The 27,245-nt window shown below is 40.8% G+C and overlaps 1 long non-coding RNA gene across 4 annotated transcripts; it reads right to left on the bottom strand.

The window, feature by feature from the left end:
- Positions 1-1,028: 1,028 nt before the first annotated feature.
- On the bottom strand, positions 1,029-26,803 carry LOC140632937 (uncharacterized). 4 transcript variants are annotated; one of them, XR_012030585.1, is made up of 6 exons: positions 26,573-26,803; positions 24,493-24,631; positions 24,136-24,222; positions 23,271-23,707; positions 20,451-20,530; positions 14,847-14,984 (listed from the first exon to the last, which is right to left on the bottom strand). It is a non-coding gene; the product is annotated as an uncharacterized lncRNA (long non-coding RNA). The 4 variants fall into 4 exon arrangements; XR_012030584.1 differs by lacking the exons at positions 14,847-14,984; positions 24,493-24,631 and adding an exon at positions 1,029-2,703; XR_012030586.1 differs by lacking the exons at positions 14,847-14,984; positions 24,493-24,631 and adding an exon at positions 5,160-5,789.
- Positions 26,804-27,245: the final 442 nt, after the last annotated feature.

Here is a 27,245-nt window from a genome sequence, read left to right as displayed (position 1 = left end):
AAATCATCTCACGATTATTAAATCTCAATAATTAGTAACACTTCCTCAGTTGAAATGTTCTTTGTATGGCATTTAGATAGGGAACCTAGGGTTTTTGTTTTTGTTTTTGTTTTTCTTTTGTTGTTAGTATTTTTATGGTGTACCTTTTCTCATACTTTTTCCATCAACATTATGGACTTCATATTTAAAATTTTGTCTTACATATAGCATTGTTAATCTTTTTTTTCCAATTGGAAGCTCTTGATTTTACTGAGTATTTAATTCATATTCCTGTATATAATTACTAGGATTTTTGATTTATATGAAAAATTTTAATGTTTTTAAGTTTTATTTTTTAAGAGAAGTTTTAGGTTCATAGTTAAATTGGGACTCATCATATGACCCAAAGTCCATACTTTACAGTAGGGCTCACTGTTGGTGTTGTCCTTCTGTGGGTTTGGACAGATGCACAATGACCTGTATCCACCACTAGAGTATCACACAAAGCTGTTTCCCTGTCCTACAAATCTTGTGCTCTACCTGTATGCCCCCCTTACCCCACCCTTGAAAACCCTTGATATATATATATATATTTTTTTTTTTTACTGTCTCCAGAGTTCTGCCTTTTCCAGAATATCATGTAATTAGAGTCATAGCGTACGTACTTTTCTCAAAGTGGCTTCTTTGGTAATATGCATTTAAAGCTCTTTCATATTACTAAGGTCTCTTCATGGCTTGATAGTTCATTTCTGTTTAGTGCTGAATAATATTCCATTATCTAGATATATCACATTCATCTACTGAAGGACATATTATTGGCTGTTTCCACATTTTTGCAGTTAGGAGTGAAGGTGCCATACACATATGTGTGCAGGTTTTTGTGTGGACATAAGTTTTCAGCTCACATTGAGATCTGTGATCCACTTGGGGTTAATTTTTGTGAAGAGGCAAAGGTTTGAGTGGAGATTTTTTGTGTGTGTGCGTAGATATCCACTTGTTTAGAACTATTTGTTTTGAAGATTATCTTTGCTCAATTTTATTGCCTTTGCTCCTTTGTTTTCTGCAAATAGATATTGTACATATTTTGTAAATGATCTCAACTCTCATATGTAGAGGGAAAACACAGATTTGCATGAAAATGTTATTTTTATGGTTACAGATATTTATCCAAGGAACTCACAAGTTGATAAATCCAGCAGATGAAAACAACATTGGCATGTAGAACATTAGAACAACGTCATTCACAAGGTTGAGCTAATAGAAGACAGCACCCAACGGGGAAAGAATGTACAGATTCTCAAAAAAAATTTACAGATTTTCAAATGCAATAGCAGCATTTTGTTAATTTAGTGTGTACTAGGTTCTAATGTGAAATTCACAAAATGAAAAAAAAAATAGCATTATAAATACACAGATTGGTTTCAGTGAGTTAGAAATTTTAGTGGCAAGAACCTGGACTCTGACGCCACAAATACCTAGATTAGAACTGTACTTTGTTCAGTTGTTTGTGCTGCCTAACTTCCGTGAGTCTGGATATCTGTTTCAGTGGAAGAGAAATGATAGATCCCAGGCCGGTTTGCTGTGGAGATTAGAGCCAACGTGTCAGACTAGACCGCAGTTTCTGGCACTGGCTTTATAAGCGCTCACTGCATGTGAACGTAAAGATGTGATGTGAGTGAAATCTTTCCTGGGGAAATTAAAGATCCTTCAGACACTGAATCATGGAATCATTAGCGGGTCTGTGGACTTTTGATACTTATTCGCCCAATATTCATTCACATATTTTGCTAAACCAAGTATTTCGAATGAATAATATAGTTAAGCTCCCTGCCGTTCATGTGTCATCATTCTCCAAGGCGCTCTAGTTACAACTGAAAGCTGAATTCCAGTCCCACGTCCCCGTGGAATTGTCTTTGTTGCATTAGTGACAGTGACACATAAGTCCACAAGTCACAGTGAGGGTTAGGTGGCACCCCACCTGGATGCTCGCCTCCATGCAGTGACTCTGGGATCTGGGCACAGGGACGGTGTAGGTCATGTGGCTTCCAAGGTCGATGTGGAAAATAATGGAAAAGCACAAGGAGATCTGTGGCTAGACCCAGAAGTACCACGTCACTTACAACAATGTCACACAGCAGATAACTCAGGCTCATGGTCCCAAACCAACCGCAGGAGGAGTTGTAAATGCCGTGGGATTCCACACCCACACAGATAGTGTAGTTGTGGTAGGTACTGCCTGTGTCAGGCAAAGTTCAGCTCTCAGCTTTGATGCTGTCACTTTGCTGTGCAGTCTACTTAACTCGATATTCATACAGCCTCTCCTGTTTTCTCTTGATTTGTGTTTGCGTGTTTCTCACGATGTTAGCCTGAGCTGGTCATGGTCAAGAGGCTTCTGTCTTCTGAGATTTGCCCCTTTATTATTGCTGTGGCAAGAGAGCTGGCTTTTCTTGGGACCTTTAACAGAATCTGATCCTGCTGATGTGTCTGGGTTGTAGGCTTCTCTAGCCCCCAACCCAGGATCCATAGAAGGCAGAAGGAGAACTCCAGAAACACCACCCTTGCAGCCTTGTGCTTGTTTTGTGCACAGTGTTCATGGTTTTTGGTGGGAGGAATGTGGTGAGATGTAAGTATTCCATCTTTTCTGGATTGAAGAAACTCCTCTTTTATTATATTTTATAATTGGCTATTTGTGATGTACAGGAAAGCTACTGACTCCAGTTATTTCTGAAAAGGAGTAGAAATAAAAACATAGGTTGCAAGTTAGTATTTATAAGCATATGCTCATGACATGTTAAAATAAAATACTTGCCATCCATTTATTTTTTTCACACCTGGCCCAAATATCACCTCCTTCAGGAAGGTTTCTTAGTATTATTTTCACTGAATTTGTTCTACTCCATTAAACCTGTACATTTGATAGTGTGGCTTTTTAAAAAATATTTTTTTTATTTATTCATGAGAAACAGAAAGAAAGAGAGAGGCAGAGACACAGGCAGAGGGAGAAGCAGGCTCCATGCAGGGGACTCGATCCCGGGACCCTGGGGTCATGCCCTGGGCTGAAGGCAGGCGCTCAACCACTGAGCCCCACAGGTGCCCCAGTAGTAAGCCTCTTAGCATATACTTCAACATTTAATTGCACTCTTCTTATACTCTGATTATAAGCTGTTCGAAATTCTCCTGACTCGTGAACATCTTTTGGTCTTTTCTAAGTGTATCTCTTGCCAACAGGTGATAAGCTCCGCCGTCCTCTTTGTATACATACAGAACTCACCCACCCTCATGGCAGCTGCCCACTATGGTTTTGGAAACAACGGACGGGTCCCATTTGAAGTCCTCAAGTGACACAGGGCTCCTGGTCTCTCACACACTACCAGGGAAGCATTTGTTTTTTGCATGGATTACTCCCAATATGGTAAAGTTCCTGATGTGGCCCCCTTTCTTTAACCATGTAAGATTCTTCTCTTGGGGCACCTGGGTGGCTCAGTCGGTTAAGTGTCTGACTCTTGGTTTCGGCCCAGGTCATGATCTCCGGGTCCTGGGACAGAGCCCCGCATCAGACTCTGCACTCAGCAGGGAGTCTGCTTGAGGTTTCCCTTCCCCCCTCCAGCTGTCCCTCTCCTCCACTCTCTCTCCTTCCTCTTTCTAAAATCAATCAGTCAATCAATCTTTTAGAAAAAGGATTTTTCTCTTATCATGAGTGGGATTGGAGATAGACACACATACTACATGCATCTGGGGGACAGATTGCCTGGGTAAAGTCAGAAAATGAGAGAAAACAAACAGCTACATAAGAAGTAGCCGAGTGGCCGCCAAGCCCTCCCCCAGCAGCGTGCTTCCTCCCACCCACGTATGTGGTCATCCTTTCCAGGTCTGTCCCTTCCTTGTTTAGAGACCCCATTCACATGTTGGAGTATCCTTTTGTGTTCCATGTTTCTGAAATTTTTGGAGAGTGAGAATGGATCTTCTACATGAAAGGCATCCATCAAGAAGACCAGGCTCTGAGGAGCTCAAAAGGCAGCTAGATAATGTATATTTTGTGTGTATACCTTTATTTTATTTAAATTCTTGACCTGTGGGGTTTTACGAAAACCACAAGGACAGCAAAGCATTCAAGAGTTAAATTATATGGAAATTCACTTAAGATGATTTTCTAGTTTTAAGCTCTTGCACCTCTTTCCGGATGGGCATGAGAAAGAGGGTGTGGAAATTAGCTTTTGGATGGCATGGGATTGAGGAAGATCAGCTTAGTGAGCAAAACCCTGAAAAGCAAACTTCTGTCTGCCGGAACGTTTGCACTAAGGGATGTGGCTTTTCCTAATCCTTTATCCTGGATGCGCAATAATGCAATATCCACCAGGAAATTAAAGCTTTAAAATGACAGTTATAAATTATATTGACAGATAGTAAAAGGAGATGATGAAAAATTGCATTTCTGAAAATGATTTTGCAAAGTCTCTTGATCAGGTTCTACAAAAGATGATTTGTGAACCGTAATTATGGTCGAGTGAATGCACTGGTCCTGTGGTTAGGGACTGCAGGGAAACACAAGCAAAGCAGTTCACAAATTAAAGACACTCAACATTGGGAGCTGCTGATACCAGAGAAAACTTCAGGATTCAACGTTTTCAGACTCAATGAATTTATTCAAATTTCTAGACCACATCATCAGTGAATTCACTGTGCATGTGGTAGTCAAAATTAATATTGCATAAAGTTGCCATGTTTTGAGAGATAACAAAATAATTTTATCAGTCACTATAAATGCAGTATAAAGAAAATGAACAGTAAGAAAGTGTAGGAAGGCCAGCCTACAGCTCACAGCTTCAGAGCTTCCCCGGTGTGTTACTGCTTGAAGGAAAAGTAATGTGCGGGGGGTCTGCAAGGGGGGAGAGCATGAAATTTTAATGATTGGTCTCCAAACTGATGATTCATTTGTACAGTGAATACTTTCATCAAAATTCATAAACTTGGCAGTATTAGAAGCATTTTTAATAAGGTGAATAAAATGGAAACTTCCCTAATTATTAAAAAAAAATATGACTCTGATAGACATCCCGCAAAATCAACTTTATTAAATGCCACTGATTCCTAATTGACTTTTTACAGACAATGACCTATTAGCTCTACTTAATCCAGCAGCTTGACACTGTTGTTTAATAAAATTATACGTGTGGTTAGTAATTTTCAAAATTGGGCTCTGGTTGTCAAAGTCCATTTTGCCTGTTCTTTTACTCCCAATCCCACAGGATATATGAAATGAATACGCCTTCACTTTGATCATTATGTCATTGGTCCGCGGCCAAAATAAAGCCTGCATTGAGTAGAAGCCACAGCCTCCCAATTGGTCTATCAGAGACTGCAGTGATAAGAGAAGTATTCATTTAGCGCCTTACGGTGCTGAAAAAAATCTGTACAGACTAAACAACCAAGGTGATTATTTGGGCTGAGACAGTAATTTAATAAAATTGCTTTTGTCCATTACATATATATGAAATTTATATGCAAGAATGTAAGAAGTTATGCATCCATACAGAAAAAAAAATTATCTTGCACAGGTAATGCTGGTAAGATTTCAGAATTAACTGCAACAGTTGGCCACTTAGGGAATATTCTTATTGTTTTATCTTTAGTCCTGGAGCACCAATAAAAGTAGGATAAGTTTATAAGTTTTACAGTTCTGAACTTCAGATTATAAATTGCATCAAGGTTGTATAAATGACTGGTTACATATCCCCTGGTGTCTTCTGGGGTTTGAAATCTTCCTCCAACATATCCACACGAATAGCTGTTCCTCTTTAGAAGATTTATGCCTGTTGATAAAGAAACTGCCCTGAGTTCATTTTCCTGCATTATGCACGGGTTCTGCAACGCCTGCTGCATTGCCCCGGGCCACAAGCCCTCCTCCTTGTTTCCTTCTTTTCTGGCAAAAATGTCATCATTCGGGGGCGCCTGGGTCAGCTAAGCCTCCAACTCTAGATTTCAGCTCAGGTCAGGATCTCAGGGTCGTGATCACAGGGTCATGATCTCGGGGTTGTGAGATCAAGCCCCACAGGGGAGCTCTGTGCTGGGCATGTAACCTGCTTAGGATTCTCCTCTGCCCTTCCCCTCCCCTAGAAAAATCCATCATTCCTTAGGTTCAGATGGATGCCCTTCCTAACATCCATCATATTTCCTCAGTGAACACACTGAGGCAGGTACGTAGATACCTTCTCTCCATTGTGTTTATTTTGTAATGAGTATCACCCTTTCAGTTGGATTAGACATCAGTGGAGAGATGAAGTTGTGTTTCTTATGTCCCTTTATTTCTAGAATTTGCTAAGTGGCATGTGCCCACATGGGAATTAATGTATGGTCTCTCTTCAAATTACTTGTAAGTGGGCTTGCAATAAAAAAAAAAAATGAAAAAAAGGAAGAAAAAAGTCTTCATGTTTTCGAGGGTCTTAATCAATGGCTTGGAAATGTGGAATTTTTTTTTTCATATTTATCTTTCAGATCTAAATGGCTCTACAATCATTCATGAGGCATGAAATTTTAGAACAATTGTGTTTTTGGATGATCTGCGAAGGAGAGGCCAAGGTTTCTTGGTCATCATAAAGGAGATTCTATGGATCGCCATGACTCCTGACACCGGGGGACGTTTCAAGGCCTCGACAGATGGGCTCTGTGGCCAATGTGTGCTTCCCTTCAAAGCTGGGAACCATAGGCTTCACCTGTCCTACCACCGAGCCCAAGTGTTTTTACCCATTGGCTCAAGACTGAAGGCGAAGGCTTAATGAAATCCTGGACCTTTTCATTCTCAAATAGTATACATTTTTCATAGTGTTCAATTAAAGCATTCCATATTAAAAGTTGTGATGGCATCACACTGCATATTTCAGTTCATAATCCACTTTAACACCCACTGGATAAATCCTTATTTAGTTTTGAATACAATTTATATTGTCTATGGCATTGATAATAACTCACAGAGACCCCCTAAGTCCTTCACCCAGTTACCCCACAGATGACATCTCCCATCATGGTAGTACAGTATCACAATGGGGAAAATCAAAATGACATAATATGCAGACCTTACTCGATTTACCAGTTTTACATGTACTTGGGTGTGCGTTTAGTTCTATGTAGCTCGGTCATACGTGTGGATGTGCGTGTCCAACAACGCAAGATACAAGAACTCAAGATACAAAGAGTTCCAACACATGGGCCTCACATGCCACCCCTTCACAGACATGGCCACCTCCTCGCCTACCCCTCCCCAAATCCTGGCAAGCACGTATCTCTTATCCAACCTAAAATTTTCATGTTTCCAGGATGCTGTATAGATAGAATCATTGTTTGTAACACTTGGAAATTGGCACAGCACAATTTCCTTGAGACTCACCCAAATCGTTGCTAGTGTCAGGAGCCTCCCCTTTTTACTGTTGGCTGGTATTCCATAGTACGGGTGCACAAGGGGTGTTCACCATAGACTGCCAACAGACTGGTTAACTACTCACCCCTGAAGGATGTTTGGGTTGTTTGCAGTTTGAGTTTATAACAAATAAAACTGCTACAGACATTCATGTGATGTGCGGATTTTGTTGTGGAAATGAGTCTTCGGTCCTCTTGCCTATGTGTCCTCTAGTGCAATCTCTGAATTGTACAGTAAACTCAGGCTTCATCTGTAACAGCCTACCACCCAGTCTTCCAGAGGGGCTGTGCCATTTCACATTCTCATAAGCGATGTAAGGAGGACGCAGTGGAAACACATCAGTAGCAGCACTTCTTCTTCTTCTTCTTTTTTTTATTACCAGCACTTCTTGCTATCACTAGTTTTATTTCTTAAAGCAGTTTTTAGTTTACAGAAGAAATGAACAAAATGTACAGAGAGTTCACATGATATACACAGTCCCCCTCGCATCGGTGGGGCACGCTTGTTCAGTTAGTGAATGGATGTCTCAGGTTGGTACTGACACAAGTCCACAGTGCACATCAGGGCTCCCTCTTTGTCCTGCACATTCTACAGATTTTTCCAGATGCATTTGTCATGTATCTGACGTGATGCTATCACGCAGACATAGCTGCACCATCCTTAACATCCTCTGAGATCCACCTGTTTGCTTCCATCCCTGCCACCAACCCTTGGCGACCACCGATCTTGCTTTGGTGTTGGCTTTCCTGGAATGCCGTGTAGTTGGAGGCATGCAGGTGCATCCTTTCCAGATCAGCCCGTTCCCCTTAGTAATATGCATTCAAGCTCCCTCCGCGTCTTTTCACGGCTTGATGGCCCATTTGTTCTCAGCACTAAATAATGTTCCATTGTCTGGATGGGCCACTGTCGGCTTATCCGTCACCTGCTGAAGGACACCTTGATTGCTGACAGGTTTTGCCAGTTGTGTGTGAAGCTGCTATAAATTTCAGCGTGTAAGTTTTTGTGTGGACGTAACTTTTCAACTCTTTTAGTAAATACCAAGGAGCATGATTGCTGGATTGTATGTTAAGAACAAGTTCAGCTTTGCAAGAATCTGTCAAACTCTCTCAGAAAGTAGCTGTGCCATTTTGCATTCCCACCATCAGTGACTGAGAACCCAGTGCTCCACAACCTTGCCAGCTCTCAGTGTTTCGGATTTTGGCCTTGCTAGTAGGTAAGTAGTGGCATCTCTGTGCTGTTTTCTCGATTGATTGTTTTATTTTGTTTTTTAAGGACAATTTTTTAGAGCAGTTTTAGGTTCACAACAAAATCGAGAGGAAGGCATAGAGATATCCCACACCCCCTGCTCCACATACCACCAGCCTGCCCACTGTCAATAATTCCTTCCAGACTGGTACATTTGTAACAGTGATGAAACAATGATAGGTATACCATAATCATTGAGAGTCCTTAGTTTACCTTAGGGCTCAGTTTGGTGTACATTTTATGGGTTTGGATAAACACATAATGACATTCATCCATCATTATATTGTCTTATGGGCTAGTTTCCTGTCCTAAAAGCTCTCTGTGCTCTGCTCTTTCATCCTTCCCCTATACCAACCCCGGCAACCACTGATCTTTTTACTGTCTCCATGGTTTTGCCTTTATAGGTCCAGTCCTATATTAATTTGCATCCTCTTGATGACATACGATGTGGAGCATATTTTCATATGCTTATTGGCCATCCATCTATCTCCCTAGTTGAAGATATCTGTTCAGATATTTTACTCACATTTTAATTGGTTTGTCTTCCTATCATCAACTTTTATGGGTGCTTTGGGTGTATCTAAGAAATCACCATCATGTCCAAGTTCATACAGGATTTTTCCTATTTTATTTTCTAGAGATTTTATGCATTACATTCGATGTCTGGATCCATTTTAAGTTAATTTTTATGTGTGTGTGTATGAAGGTGTAAGCAGTGTCAGGATTTATTATTATTATTATTATTATTATTATTATTATTATTAACATACAGTTTTCCCAGTACTACTTATTGAAAAGATCATCCACTTTTGGTATGAGTTGACTTTGCTCCTTTTTCAAAAGAATCAGTTCACTATACTTGTGTTAGCTATTTTTGGGATTTGTGTTACATTTCATGGACATACTTGTTTATTCTTTTGCTAATAGCTCATTGCCATGATTATATTAGTTTTTATAGAAAATGTTGAAATCAGGTGATTACAGTCCTCCAATTTTGTTCATTTCAATGTTGTGTTGGGTGTTCTGAGTCTTTTGCCTTTCCGTGTGAACTTTAGAACCAGTTTGTTGATATCCACAAAGTTACTTGCTGGAATTTTTACTGGAATTATATTAAATCTATATATTAAATATAGTAAATTCAATATCTTAACAATATTGAGTCTTTTAAAGATGAACATAAAATGCTTCTCCATTTATTGAGACTTTCTTTGATTTATTTTGTCAATGTTTTATAGTTTTTGTCATATAAATCTTGTACATATTTTCTTAGCTTCATACCTCATTATTTCATATTTTTGGTTTTAATTCATTTATTATTTTTAAATATTTTATTTATTTGAGAGAAAGAGAGAGTAAACGAGAGAGAGAGAGAGCACAAGGGGGTGGGGAGTGGCAGGAGAGGGGCGAGTAGACTCTCTTCTGAGCAGGGACCCCAGTGGAGCACTCGATCCCAGAACTCTGGGATCATGACCTGGCCAAAGGCAGAGTCTCAACTAACTAAGCCACCTAGGCGCCCCTTGGTGCTAATTTAAATGTGTTTTAAAATTCAAAGTACATTTGTACATTGCTGGTATATAGAACAGCAATTGACTTTTCTTATATTAACCTTGTATCCTGCAATCTTGTGATAATCACTTATTTATTTTAAAAGCTTTTTTGTTAACTCTTTGAACTACATAGAAAATCATGTTGTCTGAAAACAGTTTTATTTCTTCCTTTCCAATCTGTGTATCTTTAATTATTTTTCTTGTCTTATTGTATTAACTAGGACTTCTAGTACCATGCTAAATAGGAGTGAGCGATGGAGGGGTCATTCTTGTCTTTTTCTTGTGTTCTTGTCTTTCTGGGAAAAGCATGTAATTTCTTATGATTAAGAATAGTGTTTGCTGGGACACTTGGGTGGCTTAGCAGTTGAGCATCTGCCTTCGGCTCAGGGTGGATTCTGGGGTCCTGGGATCGAGTCTCACATCAGGCTCCCAGCAGGGAGCCTGCTTCTCCCTCTGCCTATGTCTCTGCCCCTCTCTATGTGTGTCTCTCATGAATAAGTAAAATCTTAAAAAAAAGAATAGTATTTGATATGGGGTTTTTAGATATCCCTTATCAAGTTGAAGTTCCTCTCTGTTTCCGGTTTATGCACAGAAACATGTATTTTCATTAATCATGTTAGTGTTGGATCTTGCCACATGCTTTTTCTCATCTATTGTAAGATTAAATGATTTTTCTTCTTTAGCTTATTGGTGTGATACATTAGATTTATTGATTTTTAAGTTCATTTTTTAAATGTTAAATTGGCATTGTGTATATAGAATAAAACCAATATGGTCATAGTATATAAGTCTTTGTTTAAATTGTTGGATTCTATATGCTAATATTTCAGAGTTATGGCATCTATGTTCAGATGTATTTGTCTATGGTTTTCCTTTCTTATAACATTTTGTCTGGCTTTGGTATTAGGGTGATGCTGCTTTACTTAATGAGGTAGAAAATATTCCCTGTGCTTCACTCCTCTGAAAGAGATTGTAGAGAATTGGTATAACTTATTAAATGTTTGGTAGAAACCTTTCATGAAACCATCTGAGCCTGAAAGTTTATTAATTATTAAGGTAATTTCTTTAAGAGATAGGCTTATTCATATTATCTGTGTCTCCTTAAATTGAGTTTTGGAGGATTGCTATTTTTGATAAATTGATATATTTTATATAAATTATCCATTTTTTAAATCATAAATGAGTACTAGATGTCAAAAACTTTGTTCTGAGTCAATGATATGATCATATGTCTTTTCTCTGTTAGCTTTTAGGTAGGATGATAACTTTGATTATTTTTTAATATGGATCCATACTTACATATCTAAAATAAAACTCACTTGAACATGATATATAATTCTGTTTTATGTGCTGCTGATTGCACTTGCTAATATTTTATTGAGAATATTTGCATTGAAGTTCATGAGAGAGACTAGTCAGCATTCTTTCTTCTCCTTTTTCTCCTCCTCTTTCTTCTTAATGTTTGGTAGGAGGCACCTGGGAGGCTCAGTCGGTTAAGCATCCAACTCTTGATTTCAGCTCAGGTCATGATCACAGGGTCCAGGGATCTAGCCCTGCATAGAGCTACATGCTCAGCGAGGGGTTTGTTTGAGATTTTCTCTCCTTTCTTCCTCTCTCTCTTAAAAAAAAAATGTTTGGTAGAACTTTCTGGTGAAATCATCTGGCAATGGAGTGGAGGTTTTTGTTTGTTTTGCAAGAGTTTTAAATTACAAATTCAATTTCTTTGATAGAGTACTAGACTCTTCTGGTTGGTCACACTCACTTCTGTTGAGTTTTTGTAGTTGTGTTTTTCAAGTAGTTGATCTATTTTTTGAAAGTTGTGAAATTTATGCACATATATTTGTTTGCAGTAATTCCCTCATACTCCCTGTAATTTGCTATGGGATCTGTTGTGATATTCTCTTATTTCATTCCTGTAGTTAGTGATGTGCTTTCTTTAATTTCAACATTGACAGTTTGATAGAATTATTGACTTTACTGGTGTTTTTTATTTGCACTCATTACGAATTCCTTTTTTCTGCTTCTATTGTGGGAATTTTGCCCTTCCTTTTCTTGTTTCTTGGGTCAGATCATTGATTTGAGAACTCTCATATTTAATTGTAAATATTTAGGGCTAAAAATTTCCCTATAGCAGAGTTTTAAATGACATATTTTTATTTTGACTTTTCATTTTCATTCAGTTCTATGTATTTTTACATTTTTTGAGACTTGTTTTATAACCTATGGATTATATAGAAGTGTGTTGCTTAATATTCAGATAATTGTAGAATTTCCCATTTTCTTTCTGTTACTAATTTCCAATTTGACTTCATTGACATCAGAGAACATATTATATGATTTTAATGCTTTAAATATTTGAGATTTGTTTTGTGAGTCAAGATATAATTTGTCTTGAGGTTTGTTGCACAGGTGCTCAAACAAAAGTCTATTTGCACTAATTGGTTGGTGTGTTGAGTAATGGCAGGTAGACTTTGTTGGTTGATTGTGTTGTTCAGTAGTTTCTAGTTACTAGTTATAGGTGCTCTTCTACAGCACTGGGCCCACAGATCTCACACTGCTGTTATAGAAATGGACCACCCACCAATGATATTTTGGAGCAGTGTTTTCTCTGTCCTTTCTTTACTAATGACACTCCTCTGAAATCCTCCTGATATTTTTCTTTATTAAAAAAATTTTTTTTAAAGATTTTATTTATTTACTAATGAGAGAGAGAGAGAGAGAGAGAGAGAGAGAGAGGCAGAGACACAGGCAGAGGGAGAAGCAGGCTCCACGCAGGGAGCCTGATGTACAACTGGATCCCAGGTCTCCAGGATCACGCCCTGGGCTGAAGGCAGCGCTAAACCACTGAGCCACCCAGGCTGCCCTTATTTCTGTTTAAATATTAGTTGTTATAAATCCATTTGGTAAGATGCTAGTCAAGAGTGGGTATTTATATGTACCAATGATAAGAGATGTTACCATTTTCTATATAAGCTATTTAAAAGAAGAATTAAAGGCCAAATTTCATAAATGCTTGATTAGTTCACGTTTACTGAGCTAAGAGTAAACTTCATTAGCTTTAATTCAACCTTATTTATACATATCAAGTTCAGATTTTTAAAAATAGATATTAGCTTTATTGTGTTTTTCTCTTTCTGGATTTTTGATACTCGTTTTCCTACAGATAGGATTATATGTTGTAGCTTTGCAGGAATTTCTTTTACATTAAGAGCTCTTTAGAAAAAAAATCTTGCCAACATTTATTTTCAGTCAAGATTGATTCAAGAAAAGTCAATTATAGTCTGACTCCAACATTTATTTAGAGCAACTGTAATATTCTCTATGGAATACAGAGATAAGCATTTCTGAATATTTCAAAGTATTCTCTCTTACAATACTTTCCCCTCTCCCAAAGTGTGTTCTTGACCTACAATCTGTAGCTGTACTGCCATGTTCTGGAATGTTCCTGACATCCAGTGGACCCCTCTGCCCCCCCATTCATCCCCTTCACCCAGGGCGTGATCTATTTCAGATGTCTAGCCAATCTGATAATTAATCTGACCTTCCGTGCAACCAAATGGTATATTTTCTGTTCCTTTTTTTTTTAATGCTAAGTTAGGTATTTACATTTTAATTTGATGTTTCAGTGTCAAACTAGAAGACCAACTTTATCTTGAGGTCAGTTAGGATAATCTTACATTGAAGAACATTCTGAAGGGTTGTCTGAAATATTATAAAGGCTTATATAATTATATCATGAGGTCTGTATGCTTTCCTAAAAGGGCTCTCTTCAGCCAGCACCCATTCACTGATCTCCTGTTAAATTTGAGGCATCATGGGAGACATTGCAAATGAATGAATGAATGAATGAATAACGAAATGTAGTCATAGACTTTTAGAGTCTAGTAAACTGAATCTTACATAAATCAATGGAAGAAAGTACGTTATATAATGAATGCATGTTTGGCTGATTTAAAGGAAAAATTTGTACAACTAACATTTATTTAAAATCACTACTAAAAAGAATCAAGTTAACTAGAATCTGAGCTACTTATTTATCTTTGAATATTGTTTTCCTAGTATACTTTATAGAAAATAATGAGATTAATTAATGTTTGAAAAATGAATGGGAGACTTTTACAATTGTGGTATGCAAAAACATTTTATAGTAATAGCAGAAAAGTTATATATAATATATATAATATCAAATTATATATATGTGTATATACATATATACATACACACATTTACGTGATAAGGGCTAAGATAAAATTCATCATCTTTTCCTCAATAGGTTTTGACATGGTATGATAATTTATTTTGTGTTTCTTATCTACAGACTTATAAATAGATATATTAAAAGAGATACCCCTAGGGATGCCTGGGTGACTGTTGGTGAAGCATCTGCCTCTGGCTCAGGTCATGATCTCAGGGTCCTGGGATGGAGTCCCATGTCGGGCTTCTTGCTCAGCAGAAAGTCTGCTTCTCTGTCACTCCCCCTCCACCCTGCTGTGCTTGCTCTCTCTCTCAAATAAATAAATTAAATCTTTAAAAAAGGGAGAAACTCAAAAGAAAAAAATCCAAGGAAAAAGAACATAAGAATTTATTTTGAAATAATAATTACGATTTTATTATTTATAAAGCCTCTCACTTGAACTAATCATCTATTTCGAGATAGAGGAAAGGATCTTTATATATTTTTCCTTATGTGGCTCTACTGGCAGAATGGAGGGGAGTCGGAGGGAGTGAAGATGGGAGCTGCCCTTGGGCAGAAGGGTGCAGAGGCCTTGACCCCTGAAACTGCAAGGTCAGAGTGAGATGTGCTGTAAAAAAAAAAAAACAAAAAAACCAGCAGACAGTTTACTTGATTATGGGTGTGTGCACATGTATACACACACACACCCCTCCCAGCCTTACCCCCTGTTCCAACTTCACAAATAATATGCTGTCCCTGAAGCATTTTCATCCAGGTGTTTTCAAGAAGGGGTCTGATGCTCTTAGACTTCATCCAAAGTCCCAAGAGTGGAGTGTCTACAGGCGTGTTAGATTTGGGGACATTCAAGAATTCACACTGTTTATCTTCCCATGCGGATTTTCTGCAGATGTGATTTGAGGTTGCTCTCCAGGAAGACAGGTACTAAACCGAGCAAACAGAACTGAGATCTAAGAAGAATGGTTCCAATAGGTAAGAGTGGCACATGGCACATCTCAGGGGACAGCTCTGTAGAGATCAATTATTTTCTACTGGAACAGAGGAAGAAGGGAGCAGGGCAAGATCTCTGGGTCGAGAGGATGGGAGGTCAGACAGTGTGATGGGGATGCTGCAAGAAATTAAGTATATGACAAAAGAACAAAAGGATATTCTTAAGAAAGAGAATCATTTCTGTTTGAAGGTTGAGGAACATTCAGGAAAGTTTTTCAAGAAAAGAAATTTCATCCTAGGAGACTATTTAATCATTATTCTCAGCGATGAAAAATGCCCATACATAATGCATTTTCAGCAATCAGAATCAAAGGGCTCATAAAACAGGAGATAGAGAGGTGTGAGATTGTCATGCAAATGTTACCAAACTCCCCATTGTAGAGGTTCTGATGATAGAGTCAAAGGAGCCAGGGGAGGTGGGCACAAGTGTGCGAACAGTCCCATCATTTTACAAAATGAGGGATCAAGATGGAGAGTCCATTTCTGAGGAAAGAAAAGAAAGAAATAGAAGTTGTTAAGTATATACCATTAAAATTACCAAAGTAATCAACAGGTGTTAGACTCTACTGAGCGAGTGGACGGGGGGGGGGGGGGGGGGGGGGGGGGGGAAGCATGCAAATAAACTTGATCGTCACACACAGGGATACATAGCTAAAGTTTGGAGCAGATAATCAAGAAATAGCAGTGTGCTCATTACTGAGAAATATGGGGCCAATCCCCAGAACAACCAGAATCAGGAAGGATCATAAATGTTCCATATTTGGGGGATTTATTCAGGGTCATACCAAGAGGTTGTATTTATGCAGGAAACAAAAGTCTGACTTACTAATAATCCTTTAATACAATTTGGTTTTCAGACTACATGTTATTTCCAAAATACTTTGATTTTGAGTTAAACGAAGACGGTTGTAAAAGCATGATTTTTATTTCGTAGATTAAGAAAACAGCACCACAGTGCATGTTTGCTTTGCCCGGGAAAGGTGGTGGAGTGGGGACCGCCCCATGAGATTTCTTTGTCTGGGGATCTCTGTCCTAAAATTCAGTGAAAGATGGTGTGGGGCAGGAGTCCCCATGTAGGCAAGCGGTCCTCTCAGATATAAAAAGATATTCTGGGAAAATGTCAACAGGTAGAAAAGCACTGGAAAAATCCAGTCCCACATTGGCTTTTTGCTAGAGGGTAGGTTGGAGAATTCGAATGGAAAACCAGTTCTCACGTGACGATTGTTCCATTTAAAAAGAAATGCTCTTTGCTCCTTACTGGAAATAGTTATTGTTTTTCCCTTTCCTGTTAGAACGGAGGAAATTGGCTCCGGACAAGAGTCTACTTTTCATTTTAAGTACCCAATAAAAGTCCCGCATATATACTTGAAGTGTCAGCCAGAGGACAGGCAATTAGAAACCTAGGAAATATTTGAACACAGGTTTGAGGTTATTTGAACTAATAACGACATTTATTACTAATGAGACAGGAGATATGATTAGACTTTCTTTGTGAGCAAGCACAGTATCTCCTGGCAACCACTGATTTTATTTTGAAAAAAGATACCTTTACTTTATCACACATAGTTTATCTGACTACAGGATTCAATTGTTGGAATATTGAAGTATTGTGACATATTGTAATCAAATCTGCATGCAATTTTCTCTGTAAAATAATTGTAAGCTTTCACTGTATGAAGGAAATACTTTCTAATAAAGAAAACCAATGCTAAGTATGGGAAAATTTCACTGGATTCTAAAATTTTTTTATTGACAACAATGTTACATGTAGAAAAATTTTGCAGGAATTTAAATCTGGAGGGTGTTGTAGAAATTATCACTATTTCTTATTCTAATAGATAGCAGAATACCTATAAAGCCAGTCCTGGTAGGCGAAGACACTTCAGTAATACATAATTTATATGTATATTATTTTTCTGAGTATCTTTTCAATACTTAGAAAAGGGGGCATGAGCATAAATATGCAATTTGTTCAACCTCATTTTTCTTTCCTTGGACAACTGGTTACATATTCTACAATCATAAATTTCTATATGTAAAACTGAAAGTTGGTTTTTAGAAGATGAAGTGTAAATAAACCACTTAATAAATTTTTAACTTACAGTATAATAAACCCTCCCTTAGAATAAAAGTGAACTAGCAAGCTATAAAATCAATGTCCAAATTAAAGAGGATAAAGATTGATTTATCTGGTCCATATCTATATATTAATTAAACGCATTATTTTTTGTTTTCATAGTCACAAGTCACTTTTTTTTTCAAGTATGACAAAACACAGAAGGTTGAAAAATCCTGTAATTACTTTCCACCTCACTAAGAGTTAATCCCAGCTCTCAGTTTAGTGTCCAGGGTATTTTTCTTCTTTACAGTAAAATGTATTATAAATATATTTCCAATATATTTAGCTTTTTCACATATGAGTATTTAGCTTTTTCACATATGAGCATCTTTTCAAGTGTTCTTTCAGTGTGTATTGCCATTAATCTTAACCTGCTTTCACAATGATTGTTCAAAATGATCGCTTTTCTTAAACCTAAAGAGTTTTCAAGATTAATCTAAACAATATTACTATGCTGTGCAAAATACAATAAGAGACTATTTAAATGCGATTCTATTCTTGAGGATCATAAGAAAACAGACTATGGATAATGTACTAAGGAAATGCAGGCAAGAGATATTAAAAGTAATGATGAGATGAAAGGGATATTTTGAAGATTGTCAAAGTCACTCTTTGTTTATGCTATGGAATTTTGAGGAATGTAAGTTTATATGTATTTTTAAAAATGAGATAACTATTTCCATTAATAAAATATCGCCTGTTAATTACCATGTGACCTATCCATTTATGAAAACTTCATATATGTTGGCTAACTGAATTTAAATTAAAAGAAAAAGAAAAGAAAAAAAAATTTAAAGAGAAAATTTTAAAATGCAGCTGCCTTCCCACACTGCCCCTGATTTCAGAAAGTGTGGTGAATGAGATGAATACTCTGGAGGCTCTGCTGGCTTTTTTTGAATAACAAAAACAGTAAGCTTCTAAAAGTTCTAAGATATTATTAATAACCACTTTTCCCCACTGCCATCCCCATAGGCATGCTAGTATGATTACTTGTTTTATTTGAATCGATAAATGTTTTTCTATTTAATAAAAACAGGTAGAAACTATTTCCTGTTCACTGTTATTTCCCTGGGCACTCAGCATGTCATGACGTATTATCTGTTAAATTCATTTCATAACGTAAAGGAAGACGTCAAAGTTCTCAATGATCAGATGCTTAGCAGTTTTGCTATCGTGTAGACGACATATTGCCAAGTGGATGGAGATGGCAAGGCCAGAAGGATGTGGAGTGTAGGTGCAGCCAGGGGCAGGGTGAGGGAAGGGCAGAAGAGGAGGAATGTAGTCTGGATGAGAAAGAAGACAAGCCTGATGCCGGTGTCTTGAGTCTAAGAGGAAACTGAGCCAAAATGTCCACACTGGAAGAAGAAAAATTCATCTCCTGTGTTTGTTCATGCACAAACAATTGTCCAGCGCCTAGTACTACAAGGCACACTCTGCTCTAGCGTTTGGAATGCACCATGAGACAAAGTTTCCATGCCAGTGGACCTTTCATGTTGGTGGGGACGTCAGAGAACAATAAATATAAGCAAGTTACGCACAATGTCAGAAGATTGAAGATGCTGTAGAAACTAAAAGTGATAGAAAGCAGAACAAAGAGGTTGGTGCCTGGTTTATAGTATTAAACAGGGAGTCAAGCCTAACCTTATTAAAGTTTAGCTACTTAAAACAGGATTCAAAGATGAGTGGGTTAGCCAAGGGAACAAGGAAAGGAAGCATTCTGGACAGAAGAAACTTCTAGAAGATGCCGCCCAAAGGGAGAACGTGCCTGGAATGCTTGGGGAACTGCCTGGAATCCAGTGTTGCTGGAGTGGGGAAAAGCGGGAAAAAAGGCCCGTAAATGAGTAGCCAGGTCATGTAAGGTAATCTAAGCCATTGTGCGAGCTTTGCGTTTCCTGGGAAGGCGTTGCCGAAATATTTCCTAAATGATTGGATATTGGAGGAGAGAAGTCAGGCTTGAGTAGAAGGGCTTTATCTCCCTCAACTGGAGAGGAGGAGCTAGCACCAGTGGAAAGGGAGAAGGCTTATCTCCTGGTCGGGAGGGCGCATTTTATCAGAGCAGGTGATCCTTTTTGAACATCTTGCATTTGACATGTCAGACAACCAAATGGAAGTATGGAATATGCAGTTTGATACATGGCTCTGAACTTCCAGATATTATGAGTTCTCTATCTCACATATCTCTATCCCTATGTCTATCATCTCCATCATCTCCATCTCCATGTCCATCAACTCCACCTTCTCCACCATCTCCAGCATCTGCAGCATATCCATGTTCATCACCTCCACCATCTCCATCTCCATCATTTCTATCATCCCCACCTCCATGCCCATCACCTCTCTCATCTTTCTCATCTTCATCTCCATCATCCCCGTCTTTATCATCACCATCATCTTCATTATCTCCACCATCTTCATCATCTCCATCTCCATCTCCATGTCCAACATCACTATCTCCATCATCTCCATCAGGTCCATCTTTAGCTCTAGCCCTAGCTCTAGACTTGGACCCACACTTAGATCTAATCTATCTATATATTAAGAATATAGATTTCATCCAAGGGTATGAGACTGGATGAGATCAACAAAGTGAGTGGACAGAAAATAGAAGAGGATCAAATCTGGAATTGGGACACTCCAATGTTATGAAGTCAGTGATAGAGGAACCAGAAAAGAGGACAAAGAAAGAATACGTGGGTAGGAGCAGATACCATTCAGGGTGTGATCAGGAAAGCAGAAGCACTAGGGCTGGTATAAAATATGGAATTTGTTATAGAGATTCGTTTTACAGGGTTGTGGGAGATGGTTAAGCAGTGACAGCCTCTGGTGCTGGGCCTATTTTAAGAGTGTGAGAAACTGAAGGAGAGAAACTGCAGGCTTTCCTCATGCTCTGCACCCCCCCCCCCGCCCCCCACCTCAGCAAGATGCACAGCAAAACAGCCCCAGCTGTGCCCGGGCCCCCACACCAACCTTCAAAGAGACATGTTGCTGCTTTATTGCTTCCCTCCAAGTCTGGCACAAAATACCTCATGTGGTCCAATCCGTCAGCCCTGTGAAAGGAAGGGATTTTAGGAAATGGAGCTCCAGCTTGGCTACATGGACTCAGTACAAGTCAACCACCAAGAAAAGCTCAGAAGCTGCGGCGACCTGGAAGCAAAGTAGATACAAATAAATAAAGTGATTCAAAGAAGAGAAGCTAGCCATGCATTTCAAATGTTCCTGATAAGTAAGATGAAGATTGAGCAATGGTAAATTTGATAATAGTTCAGTGGAACCAGGGGAGGGGCCAGCAAAATACCCAAGTGGATTTGAATTGAAGTGAAATCGAATCAAAAGTGAAGTGGATTTCAGAAACAAGGGACAGAGGGCCCTCAGGGGCTGACGTGGAGACAACATCATGCCGACATTCTCTACAAAAAGAGAGAAGAAAGTGGGGAAATAATTAGCCAGGGAAAAGGAATTAGGGTTGTGTTTTTGTTTTTAAAGGGAGAAATAGCAACATTTTAGAAGTTGATGGGAAAAAACCAGATTTTTTTTTTTTTTTTTTTTTTTTAATGAAAACTAAAAGTTGATGTGTGTGGGAATGGCTGCATAATGTCGTGTACAGGCAGGGCGGGACGTGGCCTGGCCAGTGGCGGGGGCCACAGAGAAGCACCAGGCCGTCCCCAGCGAGGGCAGGGAGGACTGTGCCACCCGAGGAGCCCGTGCTCTTGGCTGCGGGCTGGGTCCTCAGCTGGCTGCTCTCCTGGAAGCGGGAAGCCAGGGCGTCCGCTCGGGGAGGCCCAGGGGTTGTGGAGGTTGGAGGAGACCGAAGGGACTCGGGATTTTAGGCGATCGCCTGGCAGCTGGAAGGACTCCCCGAAGGCTCGTGGCTGTAGTCTACAAAATAAACGGTTCCCCTGGAGCCTCGTTTCTCATTACTGAGAGGAGTGTGATTTGCTGCAAATGTGCATCCCTTCAAAAACTCTTGGACTGCGTGGCACCAGCAGCAAAACGCGTGCTCGGCGGACAGAGGTCAGGTCCCCTGGCTGTTACCGACATCGGGCTCTGGGTAGCAGGGCTCAGGTTTAATAACGGGGCCATAATAAAACTCATAACCTAAATTTGAAAGCCTCTCAAAATCACTTAGTCAGGTGGAAATGTAAGTGCAGTTCTAATTATAAGCTACGCAGAGAGATTAACGTGCCTCATCAAATAATTTTTTTAGAGTAAGTGCAAACCAGAGCCTTAGTCCACGGATCTTCCTGCTGTGGCCTCTTTATTGGGGCTGCAGACTTGCATAGCTGGGGGTGCACACATTCATTAAGCAGCCTGCAAAGAGCAGCGCTCAGCGCATAAGCGCACACACTGGGATGAATCACTTATTGGCACCAACTACATCACAGCCATATGTAGCTCATCTTATTTCACTTTTTTTTTTTTTGTATTTCTCCAGCCCACCCATGGAATTTTATTCTTTTTTTTTGCCAAGTTACACCCCTATGCTTGGTTTAGAAACAAGACATAATATTACACTTCTGTTTTCACACTTAAAACACAGTAGAATAACATTGATTCCTGATCTCTCTTCAATTATATTTTTTTGGAACAGATGACTTGGGAATTGAGGAAGGCCTGAGGAAGGAAATAATAGACTTGTTATTCAGATGGACATGTCCATGGTCCTCAGTGTTTGAGGAGAACAGGACACATGTCCAGGGATCTTGTTTGTGCTAATGGCTCTGACATGCCAGCCCCAGTATCTCCACCACCAAGTGGGGCAGAGCCTGTCTTGGGGTCAGGAGCACTGGAAGTGCAGGAAGACCATGGCATCGATGGCTGTTGAGGTCCATGGGGTGGCCGTGCAGCTGAGACATTTTGAGACATTTGAACTGTTTTGACAAATGTTCTCCAGACAGTAACTTGTATGGAAACCCAGGTGACTTGCCTGGGAAGTTAAGTCCATTCAATTGAGTTCCTCATGTAACCGGGGACAGTTGGCTTCAGGAGGGACTGATGTCATGGTTCTCCCCACTTGTGCCTTTTTAGCCAAATCAAATGCCATTGCCTGTGTTGGAGTCACACATTTACTCATGATTCCAGGGAACTGAAAGAAAAATTCCGTCTTCTGACTACTCGGTCATTGGTCAGCCTTCTGCATGGATGTATTTTTCATCTGTATGTGTGTGACCAAAATTCTAATACTTGACTCCAAGTCATGAATATCAGGATAGACCAGAAAGTGTGAATTTGAATCCTAATTAGTTCCAGTCTCCCTCCAGCCCCATTTATCTTTTCTGAATATGAACTTTCTGTCCCATTTACTTCGCCGTGTGGAACATGCACCATAAGGGACACTTACTTTAGGTACCCCAACTCCCACATAGTTGCCAGTGCTCCCCGACCACCTGAGAGAGCCATTGTGGCAGTGACGAACACCAGGGTGTAGCAGCCTTCTCCTCTGAAGGCCAGATCCTCTGGGGAGCTATCACGTACTAAAGACCCGACAGCGAACACAAATAGAACAACGCTTCCCTGTAAGGAGGACTGCAAGACCTGAAGTACATTGGGATGGGTATGGAATGGTCCCTCTGTAAAGGGCAGACCGGAGGCTGGCCCTCAAAGAGTTTCATCCAAGACCCAGTCCAGCTTTTTGTCTTGTTTGCATGCCGGCCGGTCGTAATTTCTCAGCCCCGGAGATGCGTGACCTCATTGCTTATGCAGAGGTGGCATTTGATGGGCAGCACACGTTTTATTTACACTATAATGAATAAGCCAGGGAGGGGTCGGGGGGGCAGGGGGTATCCTTACCTGACAGAGGTCAGATGGTGGGCAGTGTCCCCAACAAAATGACACGACGGTAGGTGATGAGTGCTGGATGTAAGGAGCATGAAGTTATAATCCTCAGATTTAGGAGACCCAGTCAACCCCAGGTCTTGAGGTCTATGTAGTCCTCCCAAACTTTCTGGGCTACAAAGGCTACAGGAAACCAGAGGCCCATTAGCGGTGGGCTCAGACATCTTGAACTATCTATGCTCGGTATCAGCAGAGGTTTACCTCCTGCTCACGGCGAAATAACATGCAGGAACATGGTAATTTGTTTAGTCGGGGGTGATAAACAATGAACACAAGTGTGGTTACGATGATTCCAACATGGTCATAAATTTGTGTGGTGACAGATGGTAACTACACCTCTTGTGGGGAGCATTTCATAATGTAGATAGTCATCGAATCGCTATGTTGTGTACCTGAAGTGAATATAACATTGTGTGTCAACTATATCTCACATTAAAAAACAAACAACCCCCCCCCCCAAAAAAAAACAACAAAAAAAAACCCCATTCCAACATCGTCTCTGAGGCTCCCAACCCAGATCCCTATAAGGTCGCCTTGATCTTCAGGGTTCTCACAAGCACGCAGAGCCCTGGATCAGGGAGCCAGGAGGGATTGTTCCTGGACACGCTCTCACACTTCTGGGGGTTGAGCAGGTTCTAAATTAAGAAGAACTTAGTCTCCAAACAAGTGAGTTTATCATGCAGCTAAAGGGACACTGCTAATTAATTTGTCTTGTGACTAATGATTATGGCTTTTGCACCAATTCAAGCCGATCTTTGGAGTTCAGGAGAGTCGATTATTGCTTACATGTAAAAGAGTTTTTTATTAAGCCTTGATGTACCTGCTTTGCACAGCAGTGGCTCCCAGTGAGATGCTAACAGTCCTCTGTCCAGGGCTCAGTGGTACCAGGATGCATGCAGATAGCGACCTGAGATCACCGGGAAAAGCAAATGATGAAATTATTGCAATGAGGGAAGAGCATGCATCTGGGATCATTGCAATTCCCAAGTTTTGTGAGTAGGGAAGTGAGTGTTATCTGCAGAAACTTGGAAAGAAACGCTTGAGAACGTGATGTGCCTCAGCCCCAGGAATTGTTCTAGAATTTGCATCTACTCCTTACAGGTCTCACTTGGTTCTAACGTCACGCTGACACTGAAGATTAGCTTAAGAATATTTGGGGTGTCAACAGGGTGCCTACCAGCCAGTGAATACAGATCTGTTGTGTATGCCTTCTCTTGATCAATGCTCCCAATATCACTCCTTCCCAGTTTCTTCCTACTTGATTAAACTTGAGTCGTCTTCGAGAATTCTGCTCAGGATTAATCCCCAGGAGTCCCCTGGGCCAGAGGGAGAGAGAATCCCAAGCAGACTGCTGAGCTTGGGGCCCAACACAGGGCTCGATCCCACAGCCCTGAGATCATGACCCAAGCTGAAATCAAGAGTCAGACGCTCAACCAACAGAGCCACCCAGGCGCCCCTCCTGTGTCTTGGTTCTTGATCATCGCCATCCTCACCAGAAACAACTTCTTCCAATTCTACCCAATTCTGTATGAGAAGTCATGGAGGGTATAGTAGCCCTGGAAAAGGTTAGTGTTTATTGTGTGCTTAAAAATAAAATGTATGCTGATTTTAATGTGTAAAAAAAAAGGTGCGGCTCCCTGCTGGCCGTGGCCACTGTTGGCAGGGAAAGCCTGCGCCTCGGCAGCTGGGATTCCACGGGGGTCCTGAGACTGGTGACGGGAGAAAGTCCTGTGGCATCACCATCACTGGCATGTGGGGAGTTTCCTCTCTCTCTGTCCTCACTGTGGGCATCTCCAAGGCACCTCTTAACTGAGGAAGAGAATGATTGCACCCGGTACGTATGCTCACCCAAGGGGAAACCCAGAGCTGCTTCTAAAGCAAATGAGTTTAAAGAAGTAAAAAAAACACCGAGTGCCCAAGGATGTATTTCACGTTACACTCATGGACAGAGGACGAGGGAGGACCCGCCTCCGGCCTCGCGTTTGTGCTCTACGTGGAATCAGCCTGAGGCGTGTCGGGCGTGCGGGGGCCACCAAGGCCAGTCCAGCCTTCTGCTTGCTTCTGGCAGTTACGCCCAGTGTCCTTCACTGTGAGTTGTGCGTGGGAGGGGCCCATCCACGACCGTCACATGGGCACCTCCATCCCGAACAGCAGTGAGGATCACGACCCTGATTCTACTTTTAATTTCCTGGGTGAGAATTCTCTGATCCCAGTTCAGGTTGATGTATGGAATCAGCCATGAGCGAGGGGGCTTGGGTGATGTGTTGGTCCTCATCCAAACCCCAATCAAGTCAGATGCAGAAGACACTGAACTGCACCGTCGTGCATCAACATCAGGGCAGAGTCTGTGAGCCCTCTGGTATCATGTAGTGTGTGTTAGTTGTGCATTGCACACCGTGCGGAGGTGTTCCTTTCTGGCTATTGTGAGTGTACAACATGCTATTTAAAGGCAATGCATTGCCTCTAACCATTGTCTAGGACTTTGACTCCACGTAACACCTCCGTACATGGGGGTGGCAACTTAAGTGTCATGGGAAGATGAGATGAGAACAGGAAGGGCGTTCATATGGAAGACTGTCTTGTCTGGGGAAGCCTAAGGGTGCCTTGACCTACTTCCAACGAGGGTTTCAGAATAGTGCAAATAACTGGGGTCTCCGAGCATCATGCTCCCCTGAGGGTTTCCAAGCACAAACTGCGTAACTGAGAGCTACACCCCCCCTGCAAGTGGACGTGGACGCACATTGGTGGGCTTAGCTCGGAGCCGACCCATGGCAGCAGGTCTTTGGCGTTCAGCCCGGCAGGACGTATCAGAGAAAGCATCTCATGGTCAGTACGTTTGGTGGCTGTGTCAGGTAGCGGTCTCACATAATTGGTTCCTCTGTCATGGGCAGATCACACCAGATAATTAGAGAACATTCAAGAAAACTAAGGGGCACCTGGAGTCTCGGCAGTTGAGCATCTGCCTTTGGCCCAGGGCGTCACCCCAGGATCCCGGGATCGAGTCCCATGTCGGGCTCCCTGCATGGAGCCTGCTTCTCCCTCTGCCTGTGTCTCTGACCCCCCTCTCTGTGTCTCTCATGAATAAATAAATAAATCTTAAAAAAAAAAGAGAGAGAGAGAACTAAATAACATAGGTGCACCGTGGGGGTGGGGAAATAGGGAATTTCTTTTTCTTTTCTCCTTGTGAGTGGTCATCACATCGGTTTAAGAGACTCTCACCTACTTTATTATTTTATTATTATTTTTTTTTCTCTCACCTACTTTAAAGTCCTACTTCACGTCCACAACTTGCTGACCCGAATGAAAACTTCCAGCGTCTGCAGGGTCAGCTCTGCCTACGTGGAGGAAACGAGAAGGGTTTTGACCATGTCCCACTTAACGTGTGTATAAAGCAAGATAAATAAAACACGTCCCGAGCGGGGGGAGACAGGATGTGGGCCTGTGACACCCTCCCTCGGCCACAGGCCAAGGAGTGTGTGCGTGGTCCAGGCCTCTGTCTCCCAGGGGATTCTGACGACAATGGGACGACGTGCTCATCTCCTTTCCGCCATGGTTACGATTAGTACGAGGTCATCTACCAAAGTCTTACTTCCCTGGGGCAGTTCCCAAAGAGTCTAGTAGCGCGATTCCATTCCGAGCCCTAGTGGAACGATGCAGAAAACCCCTCCTAGTCTTGTTTTGTTTCGCTTGGTTTCTTTTTTTTTTTCTTCTTCTTTTTTTTTTTTTTTTGTGGTTTCTGAGGGCTTCTGGACCTCGGTGACATGTGTCTCCATGATACGAGCACGGTTCTTTTTTTTTTTTTTTTAATTTTTATTTATTTATGATAGTCACAGAGACAGAAAGAGAGAGAGGCAGAGAGATAGGCAGAGGAAGAAGCAGGCTCCATGTACCGGGAGCCCGACGTGGGATTCGATCCCGGGTCTCCAGGAT

The sequence above is a fragment of the Canis lupus genome, chromosome 5, assembly GCF_048164855.1.
Source record: "Canis lupus baileyi chromosome 5, mCanLup2.hap1, whole genome shotgun sequence".
In the NCBI taxonomy this organism is placed as follows: Eukaryota; Metazoa; Chordata; class Mammalia; order Carnivora; family Canidae; genus Canis; species Canis lupus.
This window is presented reverse-complemented; position numbering and strand designations above follow the sequence as displayed.